The sequence below is a fragment of the Nycticebus coucang genome, chromosome 21 (assembly GCF_027406575.1).
Source record: "Nycticebus coucang isolate mNycCou1 chromosome 21, mNycCou1.pri, whole genome shotgun sequence".
Lineage (NCBI taxonomy): Eukaryota > Metazoa > Chordata > Mammalia > Primates > Lorisidae > Nycticebus > Nycticebus coucang.
The window spans coordinates 9,165,614-9,181,549 of record NC_069800.1 but is presented as its reverse complement, the minus strand read 5'-3'; the positions used below and the strand labels follow the sequence as shown (position 1 = coordinate 9,181,549).

The 15,936-nt window shown below is 42.2% G+C and overlaps 1 pseudogene; it reads left to right on the top strand.

The window, feature by feature from the left end:
- Positions 1-2,592: 2,592 nt before the first annotated feature.
- Positions 2,593-15,531, top strand: LOC128573441 (tryptophan 5-hydroxylase 2-like; annotated as a pseudogene).
- The last annotated feature ends 405 nt before the right edge of the window (positions 15,532-15,936 follow it).

The following is a 15,936-nucleotide window of genomic DNA, read 5'->3' as shown; positions in this document are numbered from 1 at the left end:
TGTTGGAACATCCTGTTTGCTGTGCCTGCATTCTCTCGATGTACTATTTCAATTCACTGACATTTATGGTGGGGACGTGCTGTTGTACAGGCTCTCTTGGAGCCACTGAGTCCGGCACAGCCATACTTGCTGTGTTTAATTGTGGATCAGTAAGTCACTGTGTTTATTCTTAGTTTCTCAAAACAATCAGGCAATAATCAGTCATTCAACTGAACAGACAGGTTTCAGGGTAAAAGTTTCTTAGGCTTTTATGCCGCACCTCATGACTTCCTACGTTCACTAAAAGGCATGCTAGGCAACTTATGCGCTGCTGTCGCAAACCAGGGGGACTGGGGGCAACGCTCCGAGGAGCACCCACCGCCTTACCACAGTTTTTACAACGCGGACAGAGCCATCCCGCCACGGCTTGATGCCGGGGGTGCGGCACCAGAGGACAGACTTGAGGGTTGTATTTTAACTTTTTGACATAGAAGGGCTTGTCTAGAAAGTATAGAGCCATGCATGTCCCACTTCTCCTGGTACACAGCTGGATTCTTTCTGGATAGCCCTTCTACATTCACATCTCTTGTTTCTGCTCATGGGGCCTCTGTGATATTGACTTCCCCCACCCCCCTGCCATCCCAGGCCACAATCATATCCTCATTCACACACCGCTCCTGTCTCTCTGCTGCCTCTGCCTCCTGGCAGGTCTCTCTGCCTTGGCTCTTATTCTCTGGAGTGTGATCCTGCCATGCCACAATCTTTTGAAAGCTACATCAGAACATGTATTTTTCCTGCTTAAAACCTTACAGTGACTTCTCATTGCTCTAGAAAATACAAATCTATTTGTGCCCCAGGACCTTTGCACTTGCTATTCCTTCTGCAGTAAGCACTTCCCTCCCCAAATCATTGCACATCTGCCTTTTTTATGTCTCATCGAGAACCTGTTACAGCTGAACTATCACCCTGTCATAGAGGCCTTTCCTGGCGACTCTACGTAAAATAGTTAAAATCCCTGCTTAATATCTGACACCTTACATGGCTATATTATCTGCAGAACATCTTCCACCTGAAATTACCCTGTCTGCTGATTTTTACTGTTGTTCTTGCCTGTGTCATCCCAGCCCCATATTCATGGGATCACAGCATTCACTGCCTCTCTGTGAGTCCTTTCCTGTCCGGAGCAGAGTCCGTCCTATAACAGGTGCTCAAGCTGTGTTTGTGCAATAGATGAATGAGTGACTCGATGGGTGTCACGGGCAGGAAACTACAGCCTGGAGAAGCTGTAGTCATGTAGCTAAAAAGCCAAAGCCAGTCGAGGACTCAGGCTCCTTCTGTGTTCCCCTGCTCTGGGTGGTGCTGGCATGCACAGCCCTCACTTCATCCACCACGTACGCACTGAGCTCTTACTGTGCTTTAGATGCTGTTCTAGATCTGTGGTTCTCAGCCAGGGGTGATGTTCCTCTGGGGACATTTGCCAGTGTCTGGAGACATTTTCGCTTGTTACTATAGCTATGGGAGATGCTCGTGGCACTAGAGCTAGAGGCCAGAGATGCTGCTGAGCAGCCCATGGTGTTCAGGACGGCCTCCCACAGCAAGGACCGATGTCACCGGTGCTGGGGGGTGGCACAGCCTGGTCTGGGTGAACAGAGACAGACATGCTGTGACGGAGTTTATAGTCTAGCATGGGGAGGCAGGTGGTGAACAGTATATGTCACACATGGAGAAATTCCAGGCTGTGTCATAAAGTGCTGTGACGGACAGAAAGCAAAGTTAGAACCGAGTGAGGAGGAGAGAGGGCGACGCTGGGGCCCTGAGGGGCAGGGAGGGCTGTCACCTGGCTGCTTTGGGAGCTGAATCAGGAAAGGAAATTTTGCCTCTGAGGATTAAGCTCCATAACCTGAAAATGTACAGTCCTTTAAGTCTAACCCCAGGCTGCAGAGCATTGGACCCCTCAATTTAGAAATATCCTCATGGTAAAAATAAAAATTATATATATATCTCCCTCCTGAAGCAAGGGACATCGTAACCTTCAAATAAAAAGAAAACAAACTGCCATGGGCTAGAAATAATGATTATTTTCTGCCCCTTTTCAGGAGTGCTGAAATTTTCCTCTTTCTCAACCCTCCAGCCCTTGATCATCACTAATGCTGGGCAATGTTAATTTGATGCAATTCCTGTTGCTTATTGTCAGCCTCTCACTTTTCTCTCAGCAAAAATAGCGTGACTTCAGCCTCTCCCAGTATCATCAGGAGTTTTTTCTTTGGTCGTGCAGATATTTCTCTGTCTAGGACGATTTCTTAAACCCAACAGAAGCAACTGTAGATGTTAATCTCCGGAGGAGGGGGTGGGAGCTGATGTTAATAGTCAGGCCAATGAGGTGGCTTTTTATATTTGTGTATATATGTCTCTGCACACACACACACGGTCTACAACTTCATGAAGGATCAGTGTATGGTTTCTCAACTTCAGGATGGTGTGAAAGTGATGTACATTCAACAGAAATCATTCTTTGAATTTTTAATTCTTGGTCTTTCAAACACTTTCTTATAAGGTTGGCTTTGTGTTAGGTAATTTTGTGTAGCCCTAGGCTACAATGTCAATGTTCTGAGCATGTTTAAGGTAAGCTAGCTAAGCGATCATGTTTGGGTTAGGTATATTAAATATACCTTCAACTTGGGATATTTTTTTCGACTTGCTGAGTTTATAGAGTTGTAACATTATTGTGTATCAAGGAGGAACTCTGTGTGTAAGTACACACAGATACATATATAAATCTATGCATTCATATACATACCTTTAAGATTTCACTAAAAATTATATTAAAATTATAGTTTTAGTTGGGCATTGTGGCTCACACCTGTAATCCTAGCACTGGAATGCTGAGGTGGGAGGATCCTTTGAGTTCAGGAGTTTGAGACCAACCTGAGCAAGAGTAAAACCCCATCTGTGTTAAAATAGAAAAATTAAATTAACTGGGCGTTGTGGCAGCCAACGCAGGAGAATTGCTTGAGCCCAGGAATTTGAGGTTGCTGTCAACTAGGCTGATGTCATGGCCCTGTAGCCTGGGTAACAGAATGAGACTCTGGCTCAAAAAAAAAAAATGTGGTTTTAGTTATTTGATAGGCATATCCAAATACTGGCTATCTTGACCTCTCTCTTATTTCTTTACTACAATTCTTTACCAAGCATTGGGACCCAGTAGGAACTCAAACAAATGTTTATTGAATGAATAAATCAAGTGCAAAAATCTTGTTGGGACTATTGGATTCCAACTTGTTTTCCACGTTTGTATGAACTTATGTCATTAAAACACAGTTTGGTAAATACATAGCATATTTTTATGGTGTTATCATTTTGATATATTCATTCATTTCAAAATCTATGTTTTTTATTTTTAAAGTTATTGCAGGGGATATAATTTGACCCAGAGGGTTTCTGAATCCAGGAGGCACAGGACTCTTTGTAGTTAATACTTTTCCAGATACCCTAAACCTTGGGAGGGAATAGTAAGCAAGAAAACAGGTTTCAGTAAATGTCTTGATATAAATGTATTTAAATTGATGATGCTGAGGAAATTACGAACAGTGAACCATTTTATTTGGGGGCTATTTTATTTTATTGAAGAGCTTGTTGACTAGTTCACTGGATTTCTTTTCTTTTTTTCATTTATTCATTCTTTTTTTTTTTTTTTTTTTTTTTTAGTGCTATTTCTTCACAATCGAGTTTGGCCTTTGCAAACAAGAAGGACAACTGCGGGCATAAGGAGCAGGGCTCCTCTCCTCCATTGGGGAATTACAGGTGTGAAGCTGTGAATGGCACATCCGTCCCATGCAAACTGGTTCAAGGTCATGGAAAATATTGATTTGTCTGTGCATTGCTACTCACAGACAGATACCCCATAAATATTTAATGCAGAGGACTCGGTACCTTAGATGTGGGTCCTGACCTAACTTTTTGTACTTTATGAAAATGGGTCAGGCCTTTCTGGGTTCGTGGTGTGACTCCTGGGTGAGCAGCTGCGTGCACAGGTCGACAGGAATGGCAAATGTATGCTCAATGCTGGGTGACAATGGTTGGCATGAACTCAGTGCTGAAAGTGGGCAATGGACTGGGCACAGTCTGACTGACTGAAGTTCACTCTTGAGTGCGGTTTGGCTGCTCTGACTCTGTCACCTCCCAGGCTCCCTTTTTCCACCCCAACGTGTACTTCTTCAAGAGGAGTTTGAGGTTACTTCAGTTTCTTCAAAATTAATGCATATTAAAACACTTGTAGGCATATAGTATAAAGAAACAAACAAAATAAATCTATTGTCAGAGAGGAATCTAATGCATGAAATCGTGCCTAGGAAATTCTATTCTTTTTTTTTTTTTTTTTTGCCTTAAAATGCAGTAAAACAATCATTTATTCAGGAGTTTTGAGACCTGGAACATTCTGACACTTTAAGTATTCTGGTTATTTAAGAATTGCTATTTATACCGCCAGGTGAAAGCAAGTTTTGGTGAATTTAGAATGTGATGTGATGTATAATCTGGAAAGGTTACTAAAAGTAATTTAATCTTTCTTTGGTTATTCACACTAAGATCAGGAGTGTAGATTATACCAGAGTTTTTATTTTGAGCATTGATTACCCTTATATGTGCAATAATATAATTGGGAATATATCTCCAATGTGGAGATTTTTGGTTGTTTATTATATTGAAAGATGCAATTTCACTATAGTTTTATTGAGTCTGTTCATTTTATGACTCCATTCATTCATTCATTCCTCAAACATTTGATGGGGCGCCTACAAGGTGTTACAGGCCATGCAAGGCCCTGGGGTTAAAGAGACAAGTGATAATGATAAAGCACAAGAAGAAAATAACATCAGCCACCCAAATTAGGGTGTTTAAATAGACCTCAGTATTTCTGGTGCTCCTGCTTCATCCTCATAACAACTCCATGTGACAAGTGATATTATTGCAAATGAGACACAAAGACAGTAAGGAAATTGTGTAAGATCACGCAGCTGGTAAGTGATGGAGCTGGGGCCAATCCAGGCAGGCCAGGCTCCAGGATCCAAGTGCTTACACACAGGGCTCTGCTGTCTGGGGTCCCTGCTATCAAAGAGTTTGCAGTGCATTCTACAGCAAGAGATGGACAACCATACAGATAGCACGTCGTGTAAGGGGGTGACCAGTATGCCTGGCGCTCCAGAGACATGGTTGGTCCTGGCACGTCGTGTAAAGGGGTGACCAGTATGCCTGCCTGGCGCTCCTGAGACCATGCCCGACAAACCCTCATGACAGGGCCCTATTGCCCAGGCTGACTCTCGGAGGGGAGAGGCCGAGTAGGAAAAGGGCGGGGTGCGCAGGCCAGTCAGTGGCCAGCGGCGTGTGTAGCATGAGGACTCCTATGAAAGTCCAGCCTGTTCAGGGAACTGTCTAAGGCAGTGATTTTCAATCAGTGTGCCATGAGAGGCTCTTAGGTGTTCCATGAAAGTTTTTAAATATCATTAATTAAATTATTTTCAAACTAAGTTCAAAGCACAGTACATATATTCTTTCTTTTACTCTTTTTTTTTTTGATCAACATAATTTAAGTGTGCTACAGAAGTTTACCTACAGGTTCAAGTGTGCCCTGACATAAAAAAGGTTGAAAATCACTGGTCTAAGGCTTAGCATGGCTGGAATAGAGAGTAATGTTCAAAGTAATAAAAACCTGACGTAATGTGGTCATTTTTTTTTTTTTTTGCTAAATTCTCAACAAAAAAACCACTGAGGGGTTATTGTGAGTGCAGTGGGGCTTTGGTCACCACAATAGCTTAATGTCATTTCCTCTAAGACCAGGTCCTCTACAAAATGCTTCTCAATTTCCCTGAAAAGAGAGGCAGAAAACGATGTGGCTCTTGAGCTCCATCTATTTACATTCTCCTCAGACAGTTTATGAATTACATCAGTAACAAAAACAAATCTCTCTCATAGCCCCGACTTTTGATGGGGTCTTCTGGTCTGGTTAATGAGGCGTGTGTAGACAGCACTGGGGTGAATCTGTTGTTTCTGTTCTTATTGGTGTGGACAGAATTGTCTGGGAATGGAAATCAGCCAGAAATCTGTACCCTGAAGGGCAGTGTCCGCCATGCACCTTCCGGTTCTGGCCCATCACCTCTGGTCATTAGCATTCTCTCACTCTCAAATTTCAACACCCCAACATCTCTATGATTGCTATGTTGGACCATTTTTACAATTCAGGAATTCTTCCTATGAGAAATACCTTCTGATTGCTCACAAAGAGGACGTGACATGAGACGCCTTCCTTAGAGCCCCTCCCCCTACCATTTCCCTGCCTGGCTTGTGAAGGTGCCTGGTGCCTTGAGGCCCTGCTGAATTAATGGATGCTGGTCCTAGACCAATATAGGAGTAACTTTACCAAAAGCATTGTCATAATTCCTGTGTAAACATGCTCACAGTTTTGAATGCAGTTACCTTTTGCAGTAAAATATTTTGTGCTATTCCAACTACACCCTAAACATAAGCCCCAGCTGAGTTGCTGGAGGCTTTGGTATAGATTTTTTCCTAAGTATCCACAATTCTCTTCTTCCTCTTCTTCTTCTTCCTCTTCCTCTTCCTCTTCCTCTTCCTCTTCCTCTTCCTCTTCCTCTTCCTCTTCCTCTTCCTCTTCCTCTTCCTCTTCTTCTTCTTCTTCTTCTTCTTCTTCTTCTTCTTCTTCTTCTTCTTCTTCTTCTTCTTCTTCTTCTTTTAGATACAGTCTCATGGTTGCCCAGTCTAGAGTGCCATGGCAGCAGCCCAGCTCACAACAACATCAAACTCTTGGAATCAAGGAATCCTCTTGCCTCAGCCTCCTAAGTAGCTGGGACTACAGGCACCTGCCACAATTCCCAGCTAGTTTTTCTATTTTTAATAGAGACCGGGTCTCACTCTTGCTCAGGCTGGTCTTGAACTCTCGGTGCTGGGAGTGCTGGGATTACAGGGGTTACCTTTTCCTGTTAAGCAGAACATATCCTAAAATTTTTTTTCTTTGAAGACAAAACAAACATGGAAAAGCATGTGAAAGCTAACATAAATTTGAAAACTTTTCTTCACTGGAGTAATGGTGACTCTGTGTCTGAGTGGGGCTTTTCCCCATCTCCCATCACTGTGGGGAGCAATAAATAATGCATTAGGTCATCCGGAACACCGACTTTTAAAAAAGGTTGATAAAAGGATACTTGATGGCCATTTACCCACAGTGCAACTTGCATCTGTCCTGCCACACACTTTCTTTCTATCCTAGCCTTTATCTAACTCTATGCCTATTGTTTTTTCATTTATTATTTGCTACTTATTCATTCATTATATTCAACAAATACAAAATCAATGGTCCAAGATATCAAGGAACTTAGAGTCTAATAAGGAAGTTTTAAGAAAAGGATTGATATAGATCTTTCTTGAACTCTCTTAAAGAAGGGACAGTGAAGTTTGTTCATGTCAGGTGGCAAGGAAATGATTGCTAATTAGTGAATTGGCTGAGTCTTATCTCAAAAAGTTAACCCATCTTTAAAGGGTTCTATTTTTCTATTTTTTTCCCCATGGGCAAAAGTCCTGTCTTCAAGGGCATCCAACCTGCTTATCTATGGTGTTGGATATCACAGAAAGTATCCACAGACCTTTTTATTTGCTAATCAACCTTTCTTAGTGTCTGTGCATTTCCAGTGAGGCTCAAGACAAGTCTTCATTCTTCCAATATGGCAGAAAAGAAAAAAGGTTGGATACCCATGATAGGTCTTTATTACCTTCAGACCAGAGATCAGATTTTTTTGGTAAATAATTTAGCTTTAGCACCTACCTCATGGAGTATTAAATAAATACATGTGTTTTGCTTTTTAAGCTTTGATAAAGCTGATGGTTTAACAAATTACTATGATTATTTTGGCTTTATTTTTAGGGTATCTCTGCATAGTGAATTTATTGTATTGCCTCCATGTAGCTATTAATCAGCATTCCTGAACACAGGTTTATATTTATTACAAGCATTGGTATTTACTACCACTGCAACAACTCTGGGAGGTGCTCAGAATTTCTGCCAGGATGTGAAGAGGCTCGAGGAGCTTGCAGGTTCTCTGAGGTCATCTGGTTGGTCAGTGGTGTGACTAGAGTTAGGACTCAGTGCTGCAAGCTCTCCTACCTTCACCGGTACAGATGGCTCCTGCTGCCCTTCCTCCTCCCCTTTCTTCTCATGAATCTAGTGTGATTAGTAATGACCGAACAAACACTGGACAGTGGGAGCTGGAAACCGTGTCTTTGGCTTTTCACAAAAGGATTTGAAGACAGAGGTCATTCCCTTGCCCCTGTAGTTTATTCAAATCGCTGAAACCTTCAACATCTCTAATTAAAAAAAATGCATAATGCATCATTGCCCAATGTGGCAATAGGAATGTCGATGTCATGTTGTGCTTGGTTGCAGGCTAAGCATTTGAGGGTGGCTCCAGAAACTTTACATACATACCCACGTAATGTGCCTATTCATGTGTAAATGTAAATATTTATTGTTGTTGTGATGTGGGAAAAGTGAAAGTGGTGTGAGTGCAGGAGAGTTTGCAATTTTTTATTCAGACTCTAGGGCCCAAACTACTCATAAACTTGACTTCACACTTGAGTTTTTTCCCAACTTTAACCAGTCCTAATATAGACAGTGAGGATCACAGGGTTTACATTTAGAATAGTTGAGATAATAACTCTGTGTCACTGCAAAAGCAGGTGTCTGGCAGGAAGGAAGAATTTAAACTGATGAACCCTGGGCAGGCACTGTTGGAGTCCAGGACCAGGAAGCCTCATAGCGAGGGCCACGTTTCTTTCTTTGTGGTTCCAGACCCCTGAGAGAGAGGGGTGCCACCAATGGCCAAGGTGTGGCTGAATGGATATGTGCACAAACTGTCCCCTCTGGCCTGAGCTTATTTACAATGGTGACTGATAGACTGAGCACATCCTCTGTCAGGCAATTTGCCTGCAGTGTCTCATTTAATTCTGGCCATGACCCCAGGATATAGATACTATTAATATTCCTGTTTTCCAGATGAATACTGGAATATGCTTCCAGAGGTGAAGTAGCTTGCCCAGGTCATGTAGTTGGATAGAGATAGAGCCAAATTTGAATGTTAATTCTTTATCTTAATGACCTATAGTCTTAATTACTTTATAATATTATATACTAACAATTGGGTTCTGGAAAATTCATGTTTTTAATTAAAAATTAAAAAAAAAAACTTTTCAGAATGTTAGAGGGTATACTTGTTTTGTTTACATACTTTGTTTTTGTACAGATTGAGTCAAAGTTATACATGTAAGTGTGTCCTTCACCCACATAGTGGGCACTGTACCCAAGAGGTGTGAACTTACCCTCCCCGGCTGGATTTTCTTTCTTTTTTTTTTTTATTAAATCATAACTGTATACATTGATATGATCATGGGGCATCATACACTCACTTCATAGACCATTTGACACATTTTTATCACAATGCTTAACATAGCCTTTCTGGCGTTATATCAGTTACTGTGCCAAAACATTTACATTCTACATTTACCAAGTTTCGCAAATACCCCTGTAAGATGCACCACAGTTGTGATCCCACCGATCCCCCTCCCTCTACCCACCCCCCCTCCCTTTCCCACTTCCCCCTATTGTTAGGTTGTAATTGGGTTATAGCTTTCATTTGAGAGCCCTAAATTAGTTTCATAGTAGGGCTGAGTACATTGGGTACTTTTTCTTCCATTCTTGAGATACTTTACTAAGAAGGATATGTTCCAGCTCCATCCATGTAAACATGAAAGAGGTAAAGTCTCCATCTTTCTTTAAGGCTGCATAGTATTCCATGGTGTACATATACCACAATTTATTAATCCATTCGTGGATCGATGGGCACTTGGGCTTTTTCCATGACTTAGCAATTATGAATTGGGCTGCAATAAACATTCTGGTATAAATATCTTTGTTATGTTGTGATTTTTGGTTTACTGGGACTTGATCAAATTAAAAAGCTTCTGCACAGCTAAGAACACTGTAAGTAAAGCAAACAAACAGCCCTCAGAATGGGAGAAGATATTTGCAGGGTATATCTCTGACAAAGGTTAAACCAGAATCCACAGAGAACTCAAACACATCAGCAAGAAAAAAACAAGGGATCCCATCGCAGGCTGGGCAAGGGATTTGAAGAGAAACTTCTCTGAAGAAGACAGGCGCATGGCCTTCAGACATATGAAAAAATGCTCATCATCTTTAATCATCAGAGAAATGCAAATCAAAACTACTTTGAGATATCATCTAACTCCACTGAGACTAGCCTATATCATAAAATCTCAAGATCAGAGATGTTGGCGTGGATGCGGAGAAAAGGGAACACTTCTGCACTGCTTGTGGGAATGCAAATTAATACATTCCCTTTGGAAAGATATATGGAGAACACTCAGAGATCTAAAAATAGATCTGCTATTCAATCCTGTAATCCTGGCTGCATTTTCATTGAGATTTTATGTCCACATGCATACTTAAGTGTTGATCCATTACTTTCAATTTGGTATTTCTTTCTCCATTCTTTTTTTTTTTTAAACTTTTTTTTTTTATTAAATCATAACTGTATACATTGATATGATCATGGGGCATCATACACTCGCTTCATAAACCATTCTTGTGATGTTTAACTTAGAAGAATGGATTCTAATTCCCTCCAGGTTTGTCCAAAAAGATACCAGATCACCATTTTTTCACTTTTTTGTTACGGCTGAGTAGTACCCATAGTATGCATGTACTGTAATTTATTAATCCATTCATATATTGGTGGGCATTTAGGTTGTGATTGTGATTATAAATTATACTGCTGTAAACATTTGTGTGCAGGTGTCCTTTAAATAAAAATGACCTTTTTTCTTTGGATCTATACCTAGCAGTGAGATGCTGGATCCAATGGTAGGTCTACTTTAAGTTATTTGAGGTGTCTGCATACGATTTTCCACAGAGGTCATACTTGGCAGTCCCACCAACAGTATATAAGGGGTCCTGGAAATTCTTGATGTTGAAAAGAGATTTTTATATTCGAAAAGCCATAATGGAGGCTGGTGTGGTGGTTCATTCCTGTAATCCCAGCATTCTGGGATGCAGAAGCAGATGGATCACTTGAGCTCAGGTGTTTGAGACCAGCCTGAGCAAGAGAGATATCCCGTCTCTACTAAAAATAGAAAAACTATCTAGGCCTTGTGGTAGGCGCTTGTAGTCCTGGCTACTTTGGAGGCTGAGTCAAGGGGATTGCATGAGCCCCAGAGATTGAGGTTGCTATGAGCTATGGATGCCACAGCACTCTATCCAGGGTAACCGAGTAAAACTGTGTCAAAAAAAAAAAAAAAGGAAACCAGGAAAGAAAAAAGAAGCTAAAGTGGAAAATAAGTCTAAACTTGTACACTAAAGCCAGTTAATTGATAGTGGGGACCCATGTGGATAAGGCCATCCCCAGGCTTGGGGCAACCTGCTATGGCCGGTTTATAATGGCTGGAGTGTAGAGAGGTGATGTTGGTTTGAGTGCTGTATATTTGCAGACTCTGTTAAAATTATATTGCAAGAAGAGCTTTAGAATTCATGTAGGTCAGCCTTTACAGTCCATCAAAGAGGACACTGCAGCCGCCATGGGCAGCTCCACTCACTTGGTGTCCTGTCCAGACGTAGGCACAGCTGCACTTAGAACTCAGGGCTGCTCGTCTTGGTCCTGTGCTTTGTTGTTAGCGCTGTGGATAAACCCAAAATAGCCCTTTTTGAGAGTGTCCAGATGAGAGAAGGTGGCTCTCATGTGCTCCTGCACTTTTAAAGTGACTGTCAGCCAGACTCTGCCATCCTTATAAAGCTTCTCTCCGCAGGAAGTTGGATTAATTTTTGCAGACTTGAGGATATCCAAGTGTTAACACTTCAGGAAGGAATCACCACAGATTTTCCTGGGGACATCAAAAAGTCTGGCTCAGTGTTTACAGAGAATCCACTCTGGACACAGGGATGGGGCACAATAGCCAGCTGCTCCCAGGAACTGAGGCAGCTTACGGAAGGACAAGGACTGGACTTGAGAAGCCAATGCCGTAGGGCTTTTCCGCTGGGCAGTGGGCTTCAGAGTCGAGGGAGGCATGCTGCTATTTTATGGTCCTTGGGCCACACTATAGCATTCAGGGACAGAAAGCCTCCTGGGATGCATGGAAGCTCTGGGCAGTCATCCGAAAGGCCCTGCCGGGTAAATGAGACTGTTGAGAGGTGTGATCACCACCTCATCTGATGGTCTCCTGTACTGGCTGCTCCTTCAATTCCAGGCTCTGGTCGTTCCACTGCTGATCTGTGAGTATGATTATTACCCCCAGATTCACTGACAGCCAAGGAGAAACACTGGTTCCATATTTCATTGGAGGAGTGGTCCCCAGCAGGTAACCAGCATGTTACATACACCACAGGCTCCTGAGGACAGATGTGGGCTTTGTTTGTTTTTCTGCAAAAAAAAAAAAAAAAAAAACTGCGCAGGTTTTGAACCCACCACCTCTGGTATATGGGGCCAGCACCCTACTCCTTGAGCCATAGGCCCAGCCCAGGACAGTTTGTGTTTTTGAGAGCTTAAGATAATTAACCTCTAGTTTTTCCTTTAAACACTGCTTTGGGCAGCTGTGATCTTCATTGCCTAATGGTCTTTGCCTCAAATTTTGTTCTGTGAATCCACTGATTTTTCCTGAAGCCTGGGGCAGAGCGCCCTGCCCTCTGGCCCTTTCTTGATCTACTTTCATCCCCTCTACCTGTCAAAATGACTGAACGTCTGACTACCAGTGGAATTGGCAGACGATGAGTTTCTCTAACTCACACGGATTTCAGTTTCTGTTGCTGCCTACACACAGCTGGAGGCCTCTTTTCACGTGGTGACTACGGAGGCTCAGGATGTCCCGTAGAAGCACTGAAGCCCCAAGCAGATGAGTTTCACTTCCTTTTAAATTGTGCTTGTCTTAGCTTGACTCAGTGAAAAGTCTGTGTTTTAAGATGTCCCAAGGGAGCCATGGCTTAAGTGTTCTGCTGCCACTGTACCCATGCCTCTGAAAGCGGAGATGAGAGAGAAGAAAGACTGAGCCCCCTAACCAGCCGCTGCGCCTTCCATGTACTGATGGGTGGAAAGACAAGCCACAATGCGGCTGTTCAGCCAAGCAGAGGGCCGGGCTGCAGAGAAGGCAGCTCCTCTCCCAAAACCACACCAGCAATGGCAAGCCAATTCTTTGCAGAAAAGCAACAGCTCTCCTAAAATGACTTTCTGTTTTGTGAATTTGTTTTTAAAATATGGACAGAGTTCTTGGTCATAGGTAACCACAGTCCTGTGATGTTCACTGCACTGCCTTGAATTCAGCATAAATGCCTTTGCAGGCGCAGTAACCTTCTGCTTATAATGGAGTTGCTCTGTGTGCCAAGAGAATGAGTTCGCTCTGAGCAGCCCTCTGCATTCTGTGATTCATGTAGGCATTGATCTGGACAGAGAAACTCTGCAAGAAAGCCAATGGCACTGCCCTTTCTCTGAGGTGTCAGTCTTTTGGTTCACAGTTGTGTTTTCAAACTTAGGGAGCCACAGATGACTTCCTGGAGGGCTGTAAATCATTCCATACATTTTACATTTGTTGGAGGAGTAAACCAAGAGTATTGAACAGGAAAAGGTTTTCAAAATTTCTCCAGGAAACTTTAGCTGTTAGAGATTGAGAGGGCAGAAAAGTGCTAGGAGAGGAATCCATAGGCTGGAATAATGTCTTCTGAATCATCCAACCCAAATCTCTCATTTGCAGTTGAGGAAATGGAGGCAATCAGAAACCAAATGATTTGCCAAGTTACCTAGTTAGACAGCAGCAACGCCCAGACCAGAGGCCCAGCTTTCTAACTCTCAGTTCCAGGTAGTTTCTGCCACCCCTTTCCCCTCTCTCCCAACTTCTTAACTCCTTACATTAAAGATAAGACTGAATCAAGAGGAATAGTTCCAAAATGTAGCCCATGATCACGATCTTCGATGCCTTTAAAAAATAAGAATTTCTTGGTTCCATTAAGACCTACCAAAGGAAATTGAGACCTGATCTGCCTTGTCACAAGCTCCTCAGAGATTTCCATTTACATTACATTTTAGAATCATCAATCTCAGGTCTATAAAAGGGCAGGTGGCATGTCACAAGAAATGACTAGTGACTTTTAACATTACTGAATTTATATGGAGAACAGTCATTCCTCGTTTCCTGCTGTTCTTAGTGCCAGTCATGTAGGGAGCGGAACTGAGCTAATGACGGCTCAGAGAGTAATTACCCCAGCTTGCCTGTTTCTCTAATGGGTATAACTATAACTATTAATATTAGCTCTTTCCCCCCCGACTGGCAATGTTTATCTGCTGTGTACTGCTCTGCTGTACTTAGTGGAGCATAAATGAGTGCTTTGCGAGTACCCTCAAATATCCAGGCCCACTCCAGCCTCTGTTGGTACACAGCATCTGGCCTCCAAACGCCTCGCAATAAGCCTACAAATAGTGTAGTCAGAGCCCCAATCACCTCTCTAAGCAGGTAATTATTACTTCTGCCAGTTACGTGAAATTTTAGCATGTTGCTTATAGCAATAGATTGAGGAGCATATTTATGTGGTTCCTGCTTCTATTCATAGCTCAGAGTTAAAATTCCACTTCTGCTGGAGTACAGCTCTGGGCTGTGTCCTTCAGTATCAATTTGGCTGATAATAAATAAAATATCATATCCTTGGGGGGTGCAAATTAAAATTATATTAAATATCTAGATAAGAAATAATAAAAATAATAAAAATAAAAATAAAATTATATTAAATATCTAGATAAGAAAAAATAAAAATAGGTTATTGATGGACTATAAAAAATATATCATTTCCTCATTTCCCCCCTTAGTACCTAACACAACTAAACAAACAAATAAACAAAATCCTAAGGCCCAGTTTATTCTGAGTACAGGAGAGTTCTGTGGACAAGGAACTGGGCAGCCCTGTAGGATTACTGAGCTATTGAATGTGTAGCAGAAGTGTGATGTCGAGGCACTCTGGGGGTCTCGTGACAGAATTTAATGGGTTTTGTGGTGTGTTTTGCAGCATGCCCTTTCTGACAAGGCATGTGTGAAAGCCTTTGACCCAAAGACAACTTGCTTACAGGAATGCCTGATCACCACCTTCCAGGAGGCCTACTTTGTTTCGGAAAGTTTCGAAGAAGCCAAAGAAAAGATGAGGTAAATTTGCTTTTCTCCTATCTGGAGAAAATAACTGTTAATTTTTCTGGTTCTCTTTCTTCCTGTGACCTATCTCTTGCATCACTGTGGGTTGGTGGTGTATTTTTTGATTCCTGTTTGTTCTGCAGGGACTTTGCAAAGTCCATCACCCACCCCTTCTCAGTGCACTTCAATCCCTACACTCAGAGCATTGAAATTCTGAAAGACACCAGAAGTATTGAAAATGTGGTGCAGGACCTTCACAGTGACTTGAACACCGTGTGTGACGCGTTGGACAAGATGAACCAGTACCTTGGGATCTGACGCCTGGAAGCCGCGTTGTCGGCCGTGCCATCTTCTCGGGGCCTCGCAGCAATTCTGTCATTGAACGCTGGCGTTAACTGTAGCATGGAGTTCCATCTCTCTATACCTGCTTGTAACTTGCTGTGTAGTATATAAACTACCAAAAGAACCCCAATGGCACCTAACTACTGGTATGATAGAGTGTGATATCTTTAAATGTCTTAAGTAGATTTGACATTACCGCTAGTGTCCCTAACCAGACTGCATCTATTTAAGATTTGTTATTTTGCAAATAACCCTCTTCTGATCCTAGCGTATGCCCTTCTCTGTCTCAGATTTGAGCCTTTTCTCTGTGCTCATTAGATAAAATGAAGACAGCAGTGAAGATATTTCTGTTTTCAATAGTATCAGTGTTTTCACAGCATT